This window comes from Phalangium opilio, unplaced genomic scaffold, assembly GCF_054372755.1.
Source record: "Phalangium opilio isolate 3A_F unplaced genomic scaffold, DU_Popi_V2 ptg000046l_1, whole genome shotgun sequence".
In the NCBI taxonomy this organism is placed as follows: domain Eukaryota; kingdom Metazoa; phylum Arthropoda; class Arachnida; order Opiliones; family Phalangiidae; genus Phalangium; species Phalangium opilio.
This window is the reverse complement of record NW_028324169.1, coordinates 1,798,671-1,817,536: the sequence shown is the minus strand read 5'-3', so window position 1 is coordinate 1,817,536 and position 18,866 is coordinate 1,798,671. Positions and strand designations below refer to the sequence as shown.

Below are 18,866 nucleotides of genomic sequence, written 5' to 3'. Positions count from 1 at the left end.
ACTCCCAATAGCCAAGTATATATGGTGTAGTGGTTATCACGTCCGCCTAACACGCGGAAGGTCCCAGGTTCGAGCCCTGGTAGATACATGTTTGGACCATCGTAATTAGACATAGTAATAAGCTGGATCTCTTCGAAAACCTTATATTAACACGTATCTATGGTGTAGTGGTTATCACGTCTGCCTAACACGCGGAAGGTCCCAGGTTTGAGCGCTGGAAGGGACATGTTTTGACCATCGTGATTAGACATAATAATAGGGTAGATCTCTTCGAAAACTCACAATAACCAAGTATCTATGGTGTAGTGGTTATCACGTCCGCCCAACACGCGGAAGGTGTCAGGTTCGAGCCCTGATAGATACATGTTTTAACCATCGTGATTAGACATAATAATAAGGTAGATCTCTTCGAAAACTCACAATAGCCAAGTATCTATGGTGTAGTGGTTATCACGTCCGCCCAACACGCGGAAGGTGTCAGGTTCGAGCCCTGATAGATGCATGTTATGACCATCGTGATTAGACATATTAATAAGCTAGATCTCTTCGAAAACTTAAATTAACACGTATCTATGGTGTAGTGGTTATCACGTCCGCCTAACACGCGAAAGGTGTCAGGTTCGAGCCCTGATAGATACATGTTTGTACCATCGTGATTAGACATAGTAATAAGCTGGATCTCTTCGAAAACCTTATATTAACACGTATCTATGGTGTAGTGGTTATCACGTCTGCCTAACACGCGGAAGGTCCCAGGTTTGAGCGCTGGAAGGGACATGTTTTGACCATCGTGATTAGACATAATAATAGGGTAGATCTCTTCGAAAACTCACAATAACCAAGTATCAATGGTGTAGTGGTTATCACGTCCGCCCAACACGCGGAAGGTGTCAGGTTCGAGCCCTGATAGATACATGTTTTAACCATCGTGATTAGACATAATAATAAGGTAGATCTCTTCGAAAACTCACAATAGCCAAGTATCTATGGTGTAGTGGTTATCACGTCCGCCCAACACGCGGAAGGTGTCAGGTTCGAGCCCTGATAGATGCATGTTATGACCATCGTGATTAGACATATTAATAAGCTAGATCTCTTCGAAAACTTAAATTAACACGTATCTATGGTGTAGTGGTTATCACGTCCGCCTAACACGCGAAAGGTGTCAGGTTCGAGCCCTGATAGATACATGTTTGTACCATCGTGATTAGACATAGTAATAAGCTGGATCTCTTCGAAAACCTTATATTAACACGTATCTATGGAGTAGTGGTTATCACGTCTGCCTAACACGCGGAAGGTCCCAGGTTTGAGCGCTGGTAGGGACATGTTTTGACCATCGTGATTAGACATAATAATAAGGTAGATCTCTTCGAAAACTCCCAATAGCCAAGTATATATGGTGTAGTGGTTATCACGTCCGCCTAACACGCGAAAGGTGTCAGGTTTGAGCCCTGATAGATACATGTTTGGACCATCGTGATTAGACATAGTAATAAGCTGGATCTCTTCGAAAACCTTATATTAACACGTATCTATGGTGTAGTGGTTATCACGTCTGCCTAACGCGCGGAAGGTCCCAGGTTTGAGCGCTGGTAGGGACATGTTTTGACCATCGTGATTAGACATAATAATAAGGTAGATCTCTTTGAAAACTCCCAATAGCCAAGTATATATGGTGTAGTGGTTATCACGTCCGCCTGACACGCGAAAGGTGTCAGGTTCGAGCCCTGATAGATACATGTTTGGACCATCGTGATTAGACATAGTTATAAGCTGGAGCTCTTAGAAAGCTTTATATTAACACGTATCTATGGTGTAGTGGTTATCACGTCTGCCTAACACGCTGAAGGTCCCAGGTTTGAGCGCTGGTAGGGATATGTTTTGACCATCGTGATTAGACATAATAATAGGGTAGATCTCTTCGAAAACTCACAATAACCAAGTATCTATGGTGTAGTGGTTATCACGTCCGCCCAACACGCGGAAGGTGTCAGGTTCGAGCCCTGATAGATACATGTTTGGACCATCGTGATTAGACATAGTTAAAAGCTGGATCTCTTAGAAAACTTTGTATTAACACGTATCTATGGTGTAGTGGTTATCACTTCTGACTAACACGCTGAAGGTCCCAGGTTTGAGCGCTGGTAGGGATATGTTTTGACCATCGTGATTAGACATAATAATAAGGTAGATCTCTTCGAAAACTCCCAATAGCCAAGTATATATGGTGTAGTGGTTATCACGTCCGCCTCACACGCGGAAGATCCCAGGTTCGAGCCCTGGTAGATACATGTTTGGACCATCGTGATTAGACATAGTAATAAGCTGGATCTCTTCGAAAACCTTATATTAACACGTATCTATGGTGTAGTGGTTATCACGTCTGCCTAACACGCGGAAGGTCCCAGGTTTGAGCGCTGGAAGGGACATGTTTTGACCATCGTGATTAGACATAATAATAAGGTAGATCTCTTCGAAAACTCACAATAGCCAAGTATCTATGGTGTAGTGGTTATCACGTCCGCCTAACACGCGGAAGGTGTCAGGTTCGAGCCCTGATAGATACTTGTTTTAACCATCGTGATTAGACATAATAATAAGGTAGATCTCTTCGAAAACTCACAATAGCCAAGTATCTATGGTGTAGTGGTTATCACGTCTGCCTAACACGCGGAAGGTCCCAGGTTTGAGCGCTGGAAGGGACATGTTTTGACCATCGTGATTAGACATAATAATAGGGTAGATCTCTTCGAAAACTCACAATAACCAAGTATCTATGGTGTAGTGGTTATCACGTCCGCCCAACACGCGGAAGGTGTCAGGTTCGAGCCCTGATAGATACATGTTTGGACCATCGTGATTAGACATAGTAATAAGCTGGATCTCTTCGAAAACCTTATATTAACACGTATCTATGGTGTAGTGGTTATCACGTCTGCCTAACGCGCGGAAGGTCCCAGGTTTGAGCGCTGGTAGGGACATGTTTTGACCATCGTGATTAGACATAATAATAAGGTAGATCTCTTTGAAAACTCCCAATAGCCAAGTATATATGGTGTAGTGGTTATCACGTCCGCCTGACACGCGAAAGGTGTCAGGTTCGAGCCCTGATAGATACATGTTTGGACCATCGTGATTAGACATAGTTATAAGCTGGAGCTCTTAGAAAGCTTTATATTAACACGTATCTATGGTGTAGTGGTTATCACGTCTGCCTAACACGCTGAAGGTCCCAGGTTTGAGCGCTGGTAGGGATATGTTTTGACCATCGTGATTAGACATAATAATAGGGTAGATCTCTTCGAAAACTCACAATAACCAAGTATCTATGGTGTAGTGGTTATCACGTCCGCCCAACACGCGGAAGGTGTCAGGTTCGAGCCCTGATAGATACATGTTTGGACCATCGTGATTAGACATAGTTAAAAGCTGGATCTCTTAGAAAACTTTATATTAACACGTATCTATGGTGTAGTGGTTATCACTTCTGACTAACACGCTGAAGGTCCCAGGTTTGAGCGCTGGTAGGGATATGTTTTGACCATCGTGATTAGACATAATAATAAGGTAGATCTCTTCGAAAACTCCCAATAGCCAAGTATATATGGTGTAGTGGTTATCACATCCGCCTCACACGCGGAAGATCCCAGGTTCGAGCCCTGGTAGATACATGTTTGGACCATCGTGATTAGACATAGTAATAAGCTGGATCTCTTCGAAAACCTTATATTAACACGTATCTATGGTGTAGTGGTTATCACGTCTGCCTAACACGCGGAAGGTCCCAGGTTTGAGCGCTGGAAGGGACATGTTTTGACCATCGTGATTAGACATAATAATAAGGTAGATCTCTTCGAAAACTCACAATAGCCAAGTATCTATGGTGTAGTGGTTATCACGTCCGCCTAACACGCGGAAGGTGTCAGGTTCGAGCCCTGATAGATACTTGTTTTAACCATCGTGATTAGACATAATAATAAGGTAGATCTCTTCGAAAACTCACAATAGCCAAGTATCTATGGTGTAGTGGTTATCACGTCTGCCTAACACGCGGAAGGTCCCAGGTTTGAGCGCTGGAAGGGACATGTTTTGACCATCGTGATTAGACATAATAATAGGGTAGATCTCTTCGAAAACTCACAATAACAAAGTATCTATCGTGTAGTGGTTATCACGTCCGCCCAACACGCGGAAGGTGTCAGGTTCGAGCCCTGATAGATACAAGTTTTAACCATCGTGATTAGACATAATAATGAGGTAGATCTCTTCGAAAACTCACAATAGCCAAGTATCTATGGTGTAGTGGTTATCACGTCCGCCTAACACGCGGAAGGTGTCAGGTTCGAGCCCTGATAGATACAAGTTTTAACCATCGTGATTAGACATAATAATGAGGTAGATCTCTTCGAAAACTCACAATAGCCAAGTATATATGGTGTAGTGGTTATCACGTCCGCCTAACACGCGAAAGGTGTCAGGTTCGAGCCCTGATAGATACATGTTTGGACCATCGTGATTAGACATAGTTATAAGCTGGATCTCTTAGAAAACTTTATATTAACACGTATCTATGGTGTAGTGGTTATCACGTCTGCCTAACACGCTGAAGGTCCCAGGTTTGAGCGCTGGTAGGGATATGTTTTGACCATCGTGATTAGACATAATAATAAGGTAGATCTCTTCGAAAACTCCCAATAGCCAAGTATATATGGTGTAGTGGTTATCACGTCCGCCTAACACGCGAAAGGTGTCAGGTTCGAGCCCTGATAGATACATGTTTGTACCATCGTGATTAGACATAGTAATAAGCTGGATCTCTTCGAAAACCTTATATTAACACGTATCTATGGTGTAGTGGTTATCACGTCTGCCTAACACGCTGAAGGTCCCAGGTTTGAGCGCTGGTAGGGATATGTTTTGACCATCGTGATTAGACATAATTATAAGGTAGATCTCTTCGAAAACTCCCAATAGCCAAGTATATATGGTGTAGTGGTTATCACGTCCGCCTAACACGCGGAAGGTCCCAGGTTCGAGCCCTGGTAGATACATGTTTGGACCATCGTAATTAGACATAGTAATAAGCTGGATCTCTTCGAAAACCTTATATTAACACGTATCTATGGTGTAGTGGTTATCACGTCTGCCTTACACGCGGAAGGTCCCAGGTTTGAGCGCTGGAAGGGACATGTTTTGACCATCGTGATTAGACATAATAATAGGGTAGATCTCTTCGAAAACTCACAATAACCAAGTATCTATGGTGTAGTGGTTATCACGTCCGCCCAACACGCGGAAGGTGTCAGGTTCGAGCCCTGATAGATACATGTTTTAACCATCGTGATTAGACATAATAATAAGGTAGATCTCTTCGAAAACTCACAATAGCCAAGTATCTATGGTGTAGTGGTTATCACGTCCGCCCAACACGCGGAAGGTGTCAGGTTCGAGCCCTGATAGATGCATGTTATGACCATCGTGATTAGACATATTAATAAGCTAGATCTCTTCGAAAACTTAAATTAACACGTATCTATGGTGTAGTGGTTATCACGTCCGCCTAACACGCGAAAGGTGTCAGGTTCGAGCCCTGATAGATACATGTTTGTACCATCGTGATTAGACATAGTAATAAGCTGGATCTCTTCGAAAACCTTATATTAACACGTATCTATGGTGTAGTGGTTATCACGTCTGCCTAACACGCGGAAGGTCCCAGGTTTGAGCGCTGGAAGGGACATGTTTTGACCATCGTGATTAGACATAATAATAGGGTAGATCTCTTCGAAAACTCACAATAACCAAGTATCTATGGTGTAGTGGTTATCACGTCCGCCCAACACGCGGAAGGTGTCAGGTTCGAGCCCTGATAGATACATGTTTTAACCATCGTGATTAGACATAATAATAAGGTAGATCTCTTCGAAAACTCACAATAGCCAAGTATCTATGGTGTAGTGGTTATCACGTCCGCCCAACACGCGGAAGGTGTCAGGTTCGAGCCCTGATAGATGCATGTTATGACCATCGTGATTAGACATATTAATAAGCTAGATCTCTTCGAAAACTTAAATTAACACGTATCTATGGTGTAGTGGTTATCACGTCCGCCTAACACGCGAAAGGTGTCAGGTTCGAGCCCTGATAGATACATGTTTGTACCATCGTGATTAGACATAGTAATAAGCTGGATCTCTTCGAAAACCTTATATTAACACGTATCTATGGAGTAGTGGTTATCACGTCTGCCTAACACGCGGAAGGTCCCAGGTTTGAGCGCTGGTAGGGACATGTTTTGACCATCGTGATTAGACATAATAATAAGGTAGATCTCTTCGAAAACTCCCAATAGCCAAGTATATATGGTGTAGTGGTTATCACGTCCGCCTAACACGCGAAAGGTGTCAGGTTCGAGCCCTGATAGATACATGTTTGGACCATCGTGATTAGACATAGTAATAAGCTGGATCTCTTCGAAAACCTTATATTAACACGTATCTATGGTGTAGTGGTTATCACGTCTGCCTAACGCGCGGAAGGTCCCAGGTTTGAGCGCTGGTAGGGACATGTTTTGACCATCGTGATTAGACATAATAATAAGGTAGATCTCTTTGAAAACTCCCAATAGCCAAGTATATATGGTGTAGTGGTTATCACGTCCGCCTGACACGCGAAAGGTGTCAGGTTCGAGCCCTGATAGATACATGTTTGGACCATCGTGATTAGACATAGTTATAAGCTGGAGCTCTTAGAAAGCTTTATATTAACACGTATCTATGGTGTAGTGGTTATCACGTCTGCCTAACACGCTGAAGGTCCCAGGTTTGAGCGCTGGTAGGGATATGTTTTGACCATCGTGATTAGACATAATAATAAGGTAGATCTCTTCGAAAACTCCCAATAGCCAAGTATATATGGTGTAGTGGCTATCACGTCAGCCTAACACGCGGAAGGTCCCAGGTTCGAGCCCTGGTAGATACATGTTTGGACCATCGTGATTAGACATAGTAATAAGCTGGATCTCTTCGAAAACCTTATATTAACACGTATCTATGGTGTAGTGGTTATCACGTCTGCCTAACACGCGGAAGGTCCCAGGTTTGAGCGCTGGAAGGGACATGTTTTGACCATCGTGATTAGACATAATAATAAGGTAGATCTCTTCGAAAACTCACAATAGCCAAGTATCTATGGTGCAGTGGTTATCACGTCCGCCTAACACGGGGAAGGTGTCAGGTTCGAGCCCTGATAGATACTTGTTTTAACCATCGTGATTAGACATAATAATAAGGTAGATCTCTTCGAAAACTCACAATAGCCAAGTATCTATGGTGTAGTGGTTATCACGTCTGCCTAACACGCGGAAGGTCCCAGGTTTGAGCGCTGGAAGGGACATGTTTTGACCATCGTGATTAGACATAATAATAGGGTAGATCTCTTCGAAAACTCACAATAACCAAGTATCTATGGTGTAGTGGTTATCACGTCCGCCCAACACGCGGAAGGTGTCAGGTTCGAGCCCTGATAGATACATGTTTTAACCATCGTCATTAGACATAATAATAAGGTAGATCTTTTCGAAAACTCACAATAGCCAAGTATCTATGGTGTAGTGGTTATCACGTCCGCCCAACACGCGGAAGGTGTCAGGTTCGAGCCCTGATAGATGCATGTTATGACCATCGTGATTAGACATATTAATAAGCTAGATCTCTTCGAAAACTTAAATTAACACGTATCTATGGTGTAGTGGTTATCACGTCTGCCTAACACGCTGAAGGTCCCAGGTTTGAGCGCTGGTAGGGATATGTTTTGACCATCGTGATTAGACATAATAATAGGTAGATCTCTTCGAAAACTCACAATAACCAAGTATCTATGGTGTAGTGGTTATCACGTCCGCCCAACACGCGGAAGGTGTCAGGTTCGAGCCTTGATAGATACATGTTTTAACCATCGTGATTAGACATAATAATAAAGTTGATCTCTTTGAAAACTCACAATAGCCAAGTAACTATGGTGTAGTGGCTATCACGTCAGCCTAACACGCGGAAGGTCCCAGGTTCGAGCCCTGGTAGATACATGTTTGGACCATCGTGATTAGACATAGTAATAAGCTAGATCTTTTCGAAAACTTGAATTAACACGTATCTATGGTGTAGTCGTTATCACGTCCGCCTAACACGCGGAAGGTCCCAGGTTCGAGCCCTGATAGATGCATGTTTTGACCATTGTGATTAGACATGGTTATAAGCTGGATCTCTTAGAAAACTTTATATTAACACGTATCTATGGTGTAGTGGTTATCACGTCTGCCTAACACGCTGAAGGTCCCAGGTTTGAGCGCTGGTAGGGATATGTTTTGACCATCGTGATTAGACATAATAATAGGGTAGATCTCTTCGAAAACTCACAATAACCAAGTATCTATGGTGTAGTGGTTATCACGTGCGCCCAACACGCGGAAGGTGTCAGGTTCGAGCCCTGATAGATGCATGTTATGACCATCGTGATTAGACATAGTAATAAGCTAGATCTCTTCGAAAACTTGAATTAACACGTATCTATGGTGTAGTGGTTATCACGTCCGTCTAACACGCGGAAGGTCCCAGGTTCGAGCCCTGATAGATGCATGTTTTGACCATTGTGATTAGACATGGTTATAAGCTGGATCTCTTAGAAAACTTTATATTAACACGTATCTATGGTGTAGTGGTTATCACGTCTGCCTAACACGCTGAAGGTCCCAGGTTTGAGCGCTGGTAGGGATATGTTTTGACCATCGTGATTAGACATAATTATAAGGTAGATCTCTTCGAAAACTCCCAATAGCCAAGTATATATGGTGTAGTGGTTATCACGTCCGCCTAACACGCGGAAGGTCCCAGGTTCGAGCCCTGGTAGATACATGTTTGGACCATCGTAATTAGACATAGTAATAAGCTGGATCTCTTCGAAAACCTTATATTAACACGTATCTATGGTGTAGTGGTTATCACGTCTGCCTAACACGCGGAAGGTCCCAGGTTTGAGCGCTGGAAGGGACATGTTTTGACCATCGTGATTAGACATAATAATAGGGTAGATCTCTTCGAAAACTCACAATAACCAAGTATCTATGGTGTAGTGGTTATCACGTCCGCCCAACACGCGGAAGGTGTCAGGTTCGAGCCCTGATAGATACATGTTTTAACCATCGTGATTAGACATAATAATAAGGTAGATCTCTTCGAAAACTCACAATAGCCAAGTATCTATGGTGTAGTGGTTATCACGTCCGCCCAACACGCGGAAGGTGTCAGGTTCGAGCCCTGATAGATGCATGTTATGACCATCGTGATTAGACATATTAATAAGCTAGATCTCTTCGAAAACTTAAATTAACACGTATCTGTGGTGTAGTGGTTATCACGTCCGCCTAACACGCGAAAGGTGTCAGGTTCGAGCCCTGATAGATACATGTTTGTACCATCGTGATTAGACATAGTAATAAGCTGGATCTCTTATAAAACCTTATATTAACACGTATCTATGGAGTAGTGGTTATCACGTCTGCCTAACACGCGGAAGGTCCCAGGTTTGAGCGCTGGTAGGGACATGTTTTGACCATCGTGATTAGACATAATAATAAGGTAGATCTCTTCGAAAACTCCCAGTAGCCAAGTATATATGGTGTAGTGGTTATCACGTCCGCCTAACACGCGAAAGGTGTCAGGTTCGAGCCCTGATAGATACATGTTTGGACCATCGTGATTAGACATAGTAATAAGCTGGATCTCTTCGAAAACCTTATATTAACACGTATCTATGGTGTAGTGGTTATCACGTCTGCCTAACGCGCGGAAGGTCCCAGGTTTGAGCGCTGGTAGGGACATGTTTTGACCATCGTGATTAGACATAATAATAAGGTAGATCTCTTTGAAAACTCCCAATAGCCAAGTATATATGGTGTAGTGGTTATCACGTCCGCCTGACACGCGAAAGGTGTCAGGTTCGAGCCCTGATAGATACATGTTTGGACCATCGTGATTAGACATAGTTATAAACTGGAGCTCTTAGAAAGCTTTATATTAACACGTATCTATGGTGTAGTGGTTATCACGTCTGCCTAACACGCTGAAGGTCCCAGGTTTGAGCGCTGGTAGGGATATGTTTTGACCATCGTGATTAGACATAATAATAAGGTAGATCTCTTCGAAAACTCCCAATAGCCAAGTATATATGGTGTAGTGGCTATCACGTCAGCCTAACACGCGGAAGGTCCCAGGTTCGAGCCCTGGTAGATACATGTTTGGACCATCGTGATTAGACATAGTAATAAGCTGGATCTCTTCGAAAACCTTATATTAACACGTATCTATGGTGTAGTGGTTATCACGTCTGCCTAACACGCGGAAGGTCCCATATTTGAGCGCTGGAAGGGACATGTTTTGACCATCGTGATTAGACATAATAATAAGGTAGATCTCTTCGAAAACTCACAATAGCCAAGTATCTATGGTGCAGTGGTTATCACGTCCGCCTAACACGGGGAAGGTGTCAGGTTCGAGCCCTGATAGATACTTGTTTTAACCATCGTGATTAGACATAATAATAAGGTAGATCTCTTCGAAAACTCACAATAGCCAAGTATCTATGGTGTAGTGGTTATCACGTCTGCCTAACACGCGGAAGGTCCCAGGTTTGAGCGCTGGAAGGGACATGTTTTGACCATCGTGATTAGACATAATAATAGGGTAGATCTCTTCGAAAACTCACAATAACCAAGTATCTATGGTGTAGTGGTTATCACGTCCGCCCAACACGCGGAAGGTGTCAGGTTCGAGCCCTGATAGATACATGTTTTAACCATCGTGATTAGACATAATAATAAGGTAGATCTTTTCGAAAACTCACAATAGCCAAGTATCTATGGTGTAGTGGTTATCACGTCCGCCCAACACGCGGAAGGTGTCAGGTTCGAGCCCTGATAGATGCATGTTATGACCATCGTGATTAGACATATTAATAAGCTAGATCTCTTCGAAAACTTAAATTAACACGTATCTATGGTGTAGTGGTTATCACGTCTGCCTAACACGCTGAAGGTCCCAGGTTTGAGCGCTGGTAGGGATATGTTTTGACCATCGTGATTAGACATAATAATAGGGTAGATCTCTTCGAAAACTCACAATAACCAAGTATCTATGGTGTAGTGGTTATCACGTCCGCCCAACACGCGGAAGGTGTCAGGTTCGAGCCTTGATAGATACATGTTTTAACCATCGTGATTAGACATAATAATAAAGTTGATCTCTTCGAAAACTCACAATAGCCAAGTAACTATGGTGTAGTGGCTATCACGTCAGCCTAACACGCGGAAGGTCCCAGGTTCGAGCCCTGGTAGATACATGTTTGGACCATCGTGATTAGACATAGTAATAAGCTAGATCTTTTCGAAAACTTGAATTAACACGTATCTATGGTGTAGTCGTTATCACGTCCGCCTAACACGCGGAAGGTCCCAGGTTCGAGCCCTGATAGATGCATGTTTTGACCATTGTGATTAGACATGGTTATAAGCTGGATCTCTTAGAAAACTTTATATTAACACGTATCTATGGTGTAGTGGTTATCACGTCTGCCTAACACGCTGAAGGTCCCAGGTTTGAGCGCTGGTAGGGATATGTTTTGACCATCGTGATTAGACATAATAATAGGGTAGATCTCTTCGAAAACTCACAATAACCAAGTATCTATGGTGTAGTGGTTATCACGTGCGCCCAACACGCGGAAGGTGTCAGGTTCGAGCCCTGATAGATGCATGTTATGACCATCGTGATTAGACATAGTAATAAGCTAGATCTCTTCGAAAACTTGAATTAACACGTATCTATGGTGTAGTGGTTATCACGTCCGCCTAACACGCGGAAGGTCCCAGGTTCGAGCCCTGATAGATGCATGTTTTGACCATTGTGATTAGACATGGTTATAAGCTGGATCTCTTAGAAAACTTTATATTAACACGTATCTATGGTGTAGTGGTTATCACGTCTGCCTAACACGCTGAAGGTCCCAGGTTTGAGCGCTGGTAGGGATATGTTTTGACCATCGTGATTAGACATAATAATAAGGTAGATCTCTTCGAAAACTCCCAATAGCCAAGTATATATGGTGTAGTGGTTATCACGTCCGCCTAACACGCGAAAGGTGTCAGGTTCGAGCCCTGATAGATTCATGTTTGGACCATCGTGATTAGACATAGTAATAAGCTGGATCTCTTCGAAAACCTTATATTAACACGTATCTATGGAGTAGTGGTTATCACGTCTGCCTAACACGCGGAAGGTCCCAGGTTTTAGCGCTGGTAGGGACATGTTTTGACCATCGTGATTAGACATAATAATAAGGTAGATCTCTTCGAAAACTCCCAATAGCCAAGTATATATGGTGTAGTGGTTATCACGTCCGCCTAACACGCGAAAGGTGTCAGGTTCGAGCCGTGATAGATACATGTTTGGACCATCGTGATTAGACATAGTAATAAGCTGGATCTCTTCGAAAAGCTTATATTAACACGTATCTATGGTGTAGTGGATATCACGTCTGCCTAACGCGCGGAAGGTCCCAGGTTTGAGCGCTGGTAGGGACATGTTTTGACCATCGTGATTAGACATAATAATAAGGTAGATCTCTTCGAAAACTTACAATAGCCAAGTATCTATGGTGTAGTGGTTATCACGTCCGCCTAACACGCGGAAGGTGTCAGGTTCGAACCCTGATAGATACATGTTTTGACCATCGTGATTAGACATAGTAATAAGCTGGATCTCTTCGAAAACTTTATATTAACACGTATCTATGGTGTGGTGGTTATCACGTCCGCCTAACACGCGGAAGGTCCCAGGTTCGAGCCCTGGTAGATACATGTTTTGACCATCGTGATAAGACATAATAATAAGGTAGATCTCTTCGAAAACTCATAATAACCAAGTATATATGATGACGTGGTTATCACGTCCGCCTAACACGCGGAAGGTGTCAGGTTCGAGCCCTGATAGATACATGTTTTGACCAACATGATTAGACATAGTTATAAGCTAGATCTCTTCGAAAACTTTATATTAACACGTATCTATGGTGTAGTGGCTACCACGTCCGCCTTACACGCGGAAGGTCCCAGGTTCGAGCCCTGGTAGGGACATGTTTGGACCATCGTGATTAGACATAATAAAAGGGTAGATCTCTTCGAAAACTCACAATAACCAAGTATCTATGGTGTAGTGGTTATCACGTCCGCCCAACACGCGGAAAGTGTCAGGTTCGAGCCCTGATAGATACATGTTATGACCATCGTGATTAGACATAGTAATAAGCTAGATTTCTTCGAAAACTTAAATAAACACGTATCTATGGTGTAGTGGTTAGCACGTCCGCCTAATACGCGGAAGGTCCCAGGTTCGAGCCCTGATAGATACATGTTTTGACCATCGTGATTAGACATAGTTATAAGCTGGATCTCTTAGAAAACTTTATATTAACACGTATCTATGGTGTAGTGGTTATCACGTCTGCCTAACACGCTGAAGGTCCCAGGTTTGAGCGCTGGTAGGGATATGTTTTGACCATCGTGATTAGACATAATAATAAGGTAGATCTCTTCGAAAACTCCCAAAAGCCAAGTATATATGGTGTAGTGGTTATCACGTCCGCCTAACACGAGGAAGGTCCCAGGTTCGAGCCCTGATAGATACATGTTTGGACCATCGTGATTAGACATAGTTATAAGCTGGAGCTCTTAGAAAACCTTATATTAACACGTATCTATGGTGTAGTGGTTGTCACGTCTGCCTAACACGCGGAAGGTCCCAGGTTTGAGCGCTGGAAGGGACATAATTTGACCATCGTGATTAGACATAATAATAAGGTAGATCTCTTCGAAAACTCACAATAGCCAAGTATCTATGCTGTAGTGGTTATCACGTCCGCCTAACACGCGGAAGGTCCCAGGTTTGAGCGCTGGAAGGGACATGTTTTGACCATCGTGATTAGACATAATAATAAGGTAGATCTCTTCGAAAACTCACAATAGCCAAGTATCTATGGTGTAGTGGTTATCACGTCCGCCTAACACGCGGAAGGTGTCAGGTTCGAGCCCTGATAGATACTTGTTTGGACCATCGTGATTAGACATAGTTATAAGCTGGAGCTCTTAGAAAGCTTTATATTAACACGTATCTATGGTGTAGTGGTTATCACGTCTGCCTAACACGCTGAAGGTCCCAGGTTTGAGCGCTGGTAGGGATATGTTTTGACCATCGTGATTAGACATAATAATAAGGTAGATCTCTTCGAAAACTCCCAATAGCCAAGTATATATGGTGTAGTGGTTATGACGTCCGCCTAACACGCGAAAGGTGTCAGGTTCGAGCCCTGATAGATACATGTTTGGACCATCGTGATTAGACATAGTAATAAGCTGGATCTCTTCGAAAACCTTATATTAACACGTATCTATGGTGTAGTGGTTATCACGTCTGCCTAACGCGCGGAAGGTCCCAGGTTTGAGCGCTGGTAGGGACATGTTTTGACCATCGTGATTAGACATAATAATAAGGTAGATCTCTTTGAAAACTCCCAATAGCCAAGTATATATGGTGTAGTGGTTATCACGTCCGCCTAACACGCGAAAGGTGTCAGGTTCGAGCCCTGATAGATAAATGTTTGGACCATCGTGATTAGACATAGTTATAAGCTGGAGCTCTTAGAAAGCTTTATATTAACACGTATCTATGGTGTAGTGGTTATCACGTCTGCCTAACACGCTGAAGGTCCCAGGTTTGAGCGCTGGTAGGGATATGTTTTGACCATCGTGATTAGACATAATAATAAGGTAGATCTCTTCGAAAACTCCCAATAGCCAAGTATATATGGTGTAGTGGTTATCACGTCCGCCTAACACGCGGAAGGTCCCAGGTTCGAGCCCTGGTAGATACATGTTTGGACCATCGTGATTAGACATAGTAATAAGCTGGATCTCTTCGAAAACCTTATATTAACACGAATCTATGGTGTAGTGGTTATCACGTCTGCCTAACACGCGGAAGGTCCCAGGTTTGAGCGCTGGAAGGGACATGTTTTGACCATCGTGATTAGACATAATAATAAGGTAGATCTCTTCGAAAACTCACAATAGCCAAGTATCTATGGTGTAGTGGTTATCACGTCCGCCTAACACGCGGAAGGTGTCAGGTTCGAGCCCTGATAGATACTTGTTTTAACCATCGTGATTAGACATAATAATAAGGTAGATCTCTTCGAAAACTCACAATAGCCAAGTATCTATGGTGTAGTGGTTATCACGTCTGCCTAACACGCGGAAGGTCCCAGGTTTGAGCGCTGGAAGGGACATGTTTTGACCATCGTGATTAGACATAATAATAGGGTAGATCTCTTCGAAAACTCACAATAACCAAGTATCTATGGTGTAGTGGTTATCACGTCCGCCCAACACGCGGAAGGTGTCAGGTTCGAGCCCTGATAGATACATGTTTTAACCATCGTGATTAGACATAATAATAAGGTAGAACTCTTCGAAAACTCACAATAGCCAAGTATCTATGGTGTAGTGGTTATCACGTCCGCCCAACACGCGGAAGGTGTCAGGTTCGAGCCGTGATAGATGCATGTTATGACCATCGTGATTAGACATATTAATAAGCTAGATCTCTTCGAAAACTTAAATTAACACGTATCTATGGTGTAGTGGTTATCACGTCTGCCTAACACGCTGAAGGTCCCAGGTTTGAGCGCTGGTAGGGATATGTTTTGACCATCGTGATTAGACATAATAATAGGGTAGATCTCTTCGAAAACTCACAATAACCAAGTATCTATGGTGTAGTGGTTATCACGTCCGCCCAACACGCGGAAGGTGTCAGGTTCGAGCCCTGATAGATGCATGTTATGACCATCGTGATTAGACATAGTAATAAGCTAGATCTTTTCGAAAACTTGAATTAACACGTATCTATGGTGTAGTCGTTATCACGTCCGCCTAACACGCGGAAGGTCCCAGGTTCGAGCCCTGATAGATGCATGTTTTGACCATTGTGATTAGACATGGTTATAAGCTGGATTTCTTAGAAAACTTTATATTAACACGTATCTATGGTGTAGTGGTTATCACGTCTGCCTAACACGCTGAAGGTCCCAGGTTTGAGCGCTGGTAGGGATATGTTTTGACCATCGTGATTAGACATAATAATAGGGTAGATCTCTTCGAAAACTCACAATAACCAAGTAACTATGGTGTAGTGGTTATCACGTCCGCCTAACACGCGGAAGGTGTCAGGTTCGAACCCTGATAGATACATGTTTTGACCATCGTGATTAGACATAGTAATAAGCTGGATCTCTTCGAAAACTTTATATTAACACGTATCTATGGTGTGGTGGTTATCACGTCCGCCTAACACGCGGAAGGTCCCAGGTTCGAGCCCTGGTAGATACATGTTTTGACCATCGTGATTAGACATAATAATAAGGTAGATCTCTTCGAAAACTCATAATAACCAAGTATATATGATGACGTGGTTATCACGTCCGCCTAACACGCGGAAGGTGTCAGGTTCGAGCCCTGATAGATACATGTTTTGACCAACATGATTAGACATAGTTATAAGCTAGATCTCTTCGAAAACTTTATATTAACACGTATCTATGGTGTAGTGGCTACCACGTCCGCCTAACACGCGGAAGGTCCCAGGTTCGAGCCCTGGTAGGTACATGTTTGGACCATCGTGATTAGACATAATAATAGGGTAGATCTCTTCGAAAACTCACAATAACCAAGTATCTATGGTGTAGTGGTTATCACGTCCGCCCAACACGCGGAAAGTGTCAGGTTCGAGCCCTGATAGATACATGTTATGACCATCGTGATTAGACATAGTAATAAGCTAGATTTCTTCGAAAACTTAAATAAACACGTATCTATGGTGTAGTGGTTAGCACGTCCGCCTAATACGCGGAAGGTCCCAGGTTCGAGCCCTGATAGATACATGTTTTGACCATCGTGATTAGACATAGTTATAAGCTGGATCTCTTAGAAAACTTTATATTAACACGTATCTATGGTGTAGTGGTTATCACGTCTGCCTAACACGCTGAAGGTCCCAGGTTTGAGCGCTGGTAGGGATATGTTTTGACCATCGTGATTAGACATAATAATAAGGTAGATCTCTTCGAAAACTCCCAAAAGCCAAGTATATATGGTGTAGTGGTTATCACGTCCGCCTAACACGAGGAAGGTCCCAGGTTCGAGCCCTGATAGATACATGTTTGGACCATCGTGATTAGACATAGTAATAAGCTGGATCTCTTCGAAAACCTTATATTAACACGAATCTATGGTGTAGTGGTTATCACGTCTGCCTAACACGCGGAAGGTCCCAGGTTTGAGCGCTGGAAGGGACATGTTTTGACCATCGTGATTAGACATAATAATAAGGTAGATCTCTTCGAAAACTCACAATAGCCAAGTAACTATGGTGTAGTGGTTATCACGTCCGCCTAACACGCGGAAGGTGTCAGGTTCGAGCCCTGATAGATACTTGTTTTAACCATCGTGATTAGACATAATAATAAGGTAGATCTCTTTGAAAACTCACAATAGCCAAGTATCTATGGTGTAGTGGTTATCACGTCTGCCTAACACGCGGAAGGTCCCAGGTTTGAGCGCTGGAAGGGACATGTTTTGACCATCGTGATTAGACATAATAATAGGGTAGATCTCTTCGAAAACTCACAATAACCAAGTATCTATGGTGTAGTGGTTATCACGTCCGCCCAACACGCGGAAGGTGTCAGGTTCGAGCCCTGATAGATACATGTTTTAACCATCGTGATTAGACATAATAATAAGGTAGATCTCTTCGAAAACTCACAATAGCCAAGTATCTATGGTGTAGTGGTTATCACGTCCGCCCAACACGCGGAAGGTGTCAGGTTCGAGCCCTGATAGATGCATGTTATGACCATCGTGATTAGACATATTTATAAGCTAGATCTCTTCGAAAACTTAAATTAACACGTATCTATGGTGTAGTGGTTATCACGTCTGCCTAACACGCTGAAGGTCCCAGGTTTGAGCGCTGGTAGGGATATGTTTTGACCATCGTGATTAGACATAATAATAGGGTAGATCTCTTCGAAAACTCACAATAACCAAGTATCTATGGTGTAGTGCTTATCACGTCCGCCCAACACGCGGAAGGTGTCAGGTTCGAGCCCTGATAGATGCATGTTATGACCATCGTGATTAGACATAGTAATAAGCTAGATCTTTTCGAAAACTTGAATTAACACGTATCTATGGTGTAGTCGTTATCACGTCCGCCTAACACGCGGAAGGTCCCAGGTTCGAGCCCTGATAGATGCATGTTTTGACCATTGTGATTAGACATGGTTATAAGCTGGATTTCTTAGAAAACTTTATATTAACACGTATCTATGGTGTAGTGGTTATCACGTCTGCCTAACACGCTGAAGGTCCCAGGTTTGAGCGCTGGTAGGGATATGTTTTAACCATCGTGATTAGACATAATAATAGGGTAGATCTCTTCGAAAACTCACAATAACCAAGTAACTATGGTGTAGTGGTTATCACGTCCGCCTAACACGCGGAAGGTGTCAGGTTCGAACCCTGATAGATACATGTTTTGACCATCGTGATTAGACATAGTAATAAGCTGGATCTCTTCGAAAACTTTATATTAACACGTATCTATGGTGTGGTGGTTATCACGTCCGCCTAACACGCGGAAGGTCCCAGGTTCGAGCCCTGGTAGATACATGTTTTGACCATCGTGATTAGACATAAT

General features: G+C 43.0%; 13 non-coding genes across 13 annotated transcripts; all 13 read left to right on the top strand.

The window, feature by feature from the left end:
* Window positions 1–15: 15 nt before the first annotated feature.
* On the top strand, window positions 16–88 carry TRNAV-AAC (transfer RNA valine (anticodon AAC)). Its single transcript has one exon. It is a non-coding gene; the product is annotated as a tRNA-Val (tRNA).
* A 2,133-nt stretch (window positions 89–2,221) lies between these two features.
* On the top strand, window positions 2,222–2,294 carry TRNAV-CAC (transfer RNA valine (anticodon CAC)). The gene has a single exon. It is a non-coding gene; the product is annotated as a tRNA-Val (tRNA).
* Window positions 2,295–3,601: 1,307 nt separating this feature from the next.
* TRNAV-CAC (transfer RNA valine (anticodon CAC)) lies at window positions 3,602–3,674 on the top strand. The gene has a single exon. It is a non-coding gene; the product is annotated as a tRNA-Val (tRNA).
* A 617-nt stretch (window positions 3,675–4,291) lies between these two features.
* Window positions 4,292–4,364, top strand: TRNAV-AAC (transfer RNA valine (anticodon AAC)). Its single transcript has one exon. It is a non-coding gene; the product is annotated as a tRNA-Val (tRNA).
* A 617-nt stretch (window positions 4,365–4,981) lies between these two features.
* On the top strand, window positions 4,982–5,054 carry TRNAV-AAC (transfer RNA valine (anticodon AAC)). Its single transcript has one exon. It is a non-coding gene; the product is annotated as a tRNA-Val (tRNA).
* A 3,785-nt stretch (window positions 5,055–8,839) lies between these two features.
* Window positions 8,840–8,912, top strand: TRNAV-AAC (transfer RNA valine (anticodon AAC)). Its single transcript has one exon. It is a non-coding gene; the product is annotated as a tRNA-Val (tRNA).
* Window positions 8,913–12,699: 3,787 nt separating this feature from the next.
* On the top strand, window positions 12,700–12,772 carry TRNAV-AAC (transfer RNA valine (anticodon AAC)). The gene has a single exon. It is a non-coding gene; the product is annotated as a tRNA-Val (tRNA).
* Window positions 12,773–12,837: 65 nt separating this feature from the next.
* On the top strand, window positions 12,838–12,910 carry TRNAV-AAC (transfer RNA valine (anticodon AAC)). Its single transcript has one exon. It is a non-coding gene; the product is annotated as a tRNA-Val (tRNA).
* A 478-nt stretch (window positions 12,911–13,388) lies between these two features.
* TRNAI-AAU (transfer RNA isoleucine (anticodon AAU)) lies at window positions 13,389–13,461 on the top strand. Its single transcript has one exon. It is a non-coding gene; the product is annotated as a tRNA-Ile (tRNA).
* Window positions 13,462–14,906: 1,445 nt separating this feature from the next.
* Window positions 14,907–14,979, top strand: TRNAV-AAC (transfer RNA valine (anticodon AAC)). The gene has a single exon. It is a non-coding gene; the product is annotated as a tRNA-Val (tRNA).
* A 1,443-nt stretch (window positions 14,980–16,422) lies between these two features.
* Window positions 16,423–16,495, top strand: TRNAV-AAC (transfer RNA valine (anticodon AAC)). Its single transcript has one exon. It is a non-coding gene; the product is annotated as a tRNA-Val (tRNA).
* A 478-nt stretch (window positions 16,496–16,973) lies between these two features.
* Window positions 16,974–17,046, top strand: TRNAI-AAU (transfer RNA isoleucine (anticodon AAU)). Its single transcript has one exon. It is a non-coding gene; the product is annotated as a tRNA-Ile (tRNA).
* A 1,719-nt stretch (window positions 17,047–18,765) lies between these two features.
* TRNAV-AAC (transfer RNA valine (anticodon AAC)) lies at window positions 18,766–18,838 on the top strand. The gene has a single exon. It is a non-coding gene; the product is annotated as a tRNA-Val (tRNA).
* Window positions 18,839–18,866: the final 28 nt, after the last annotated feature.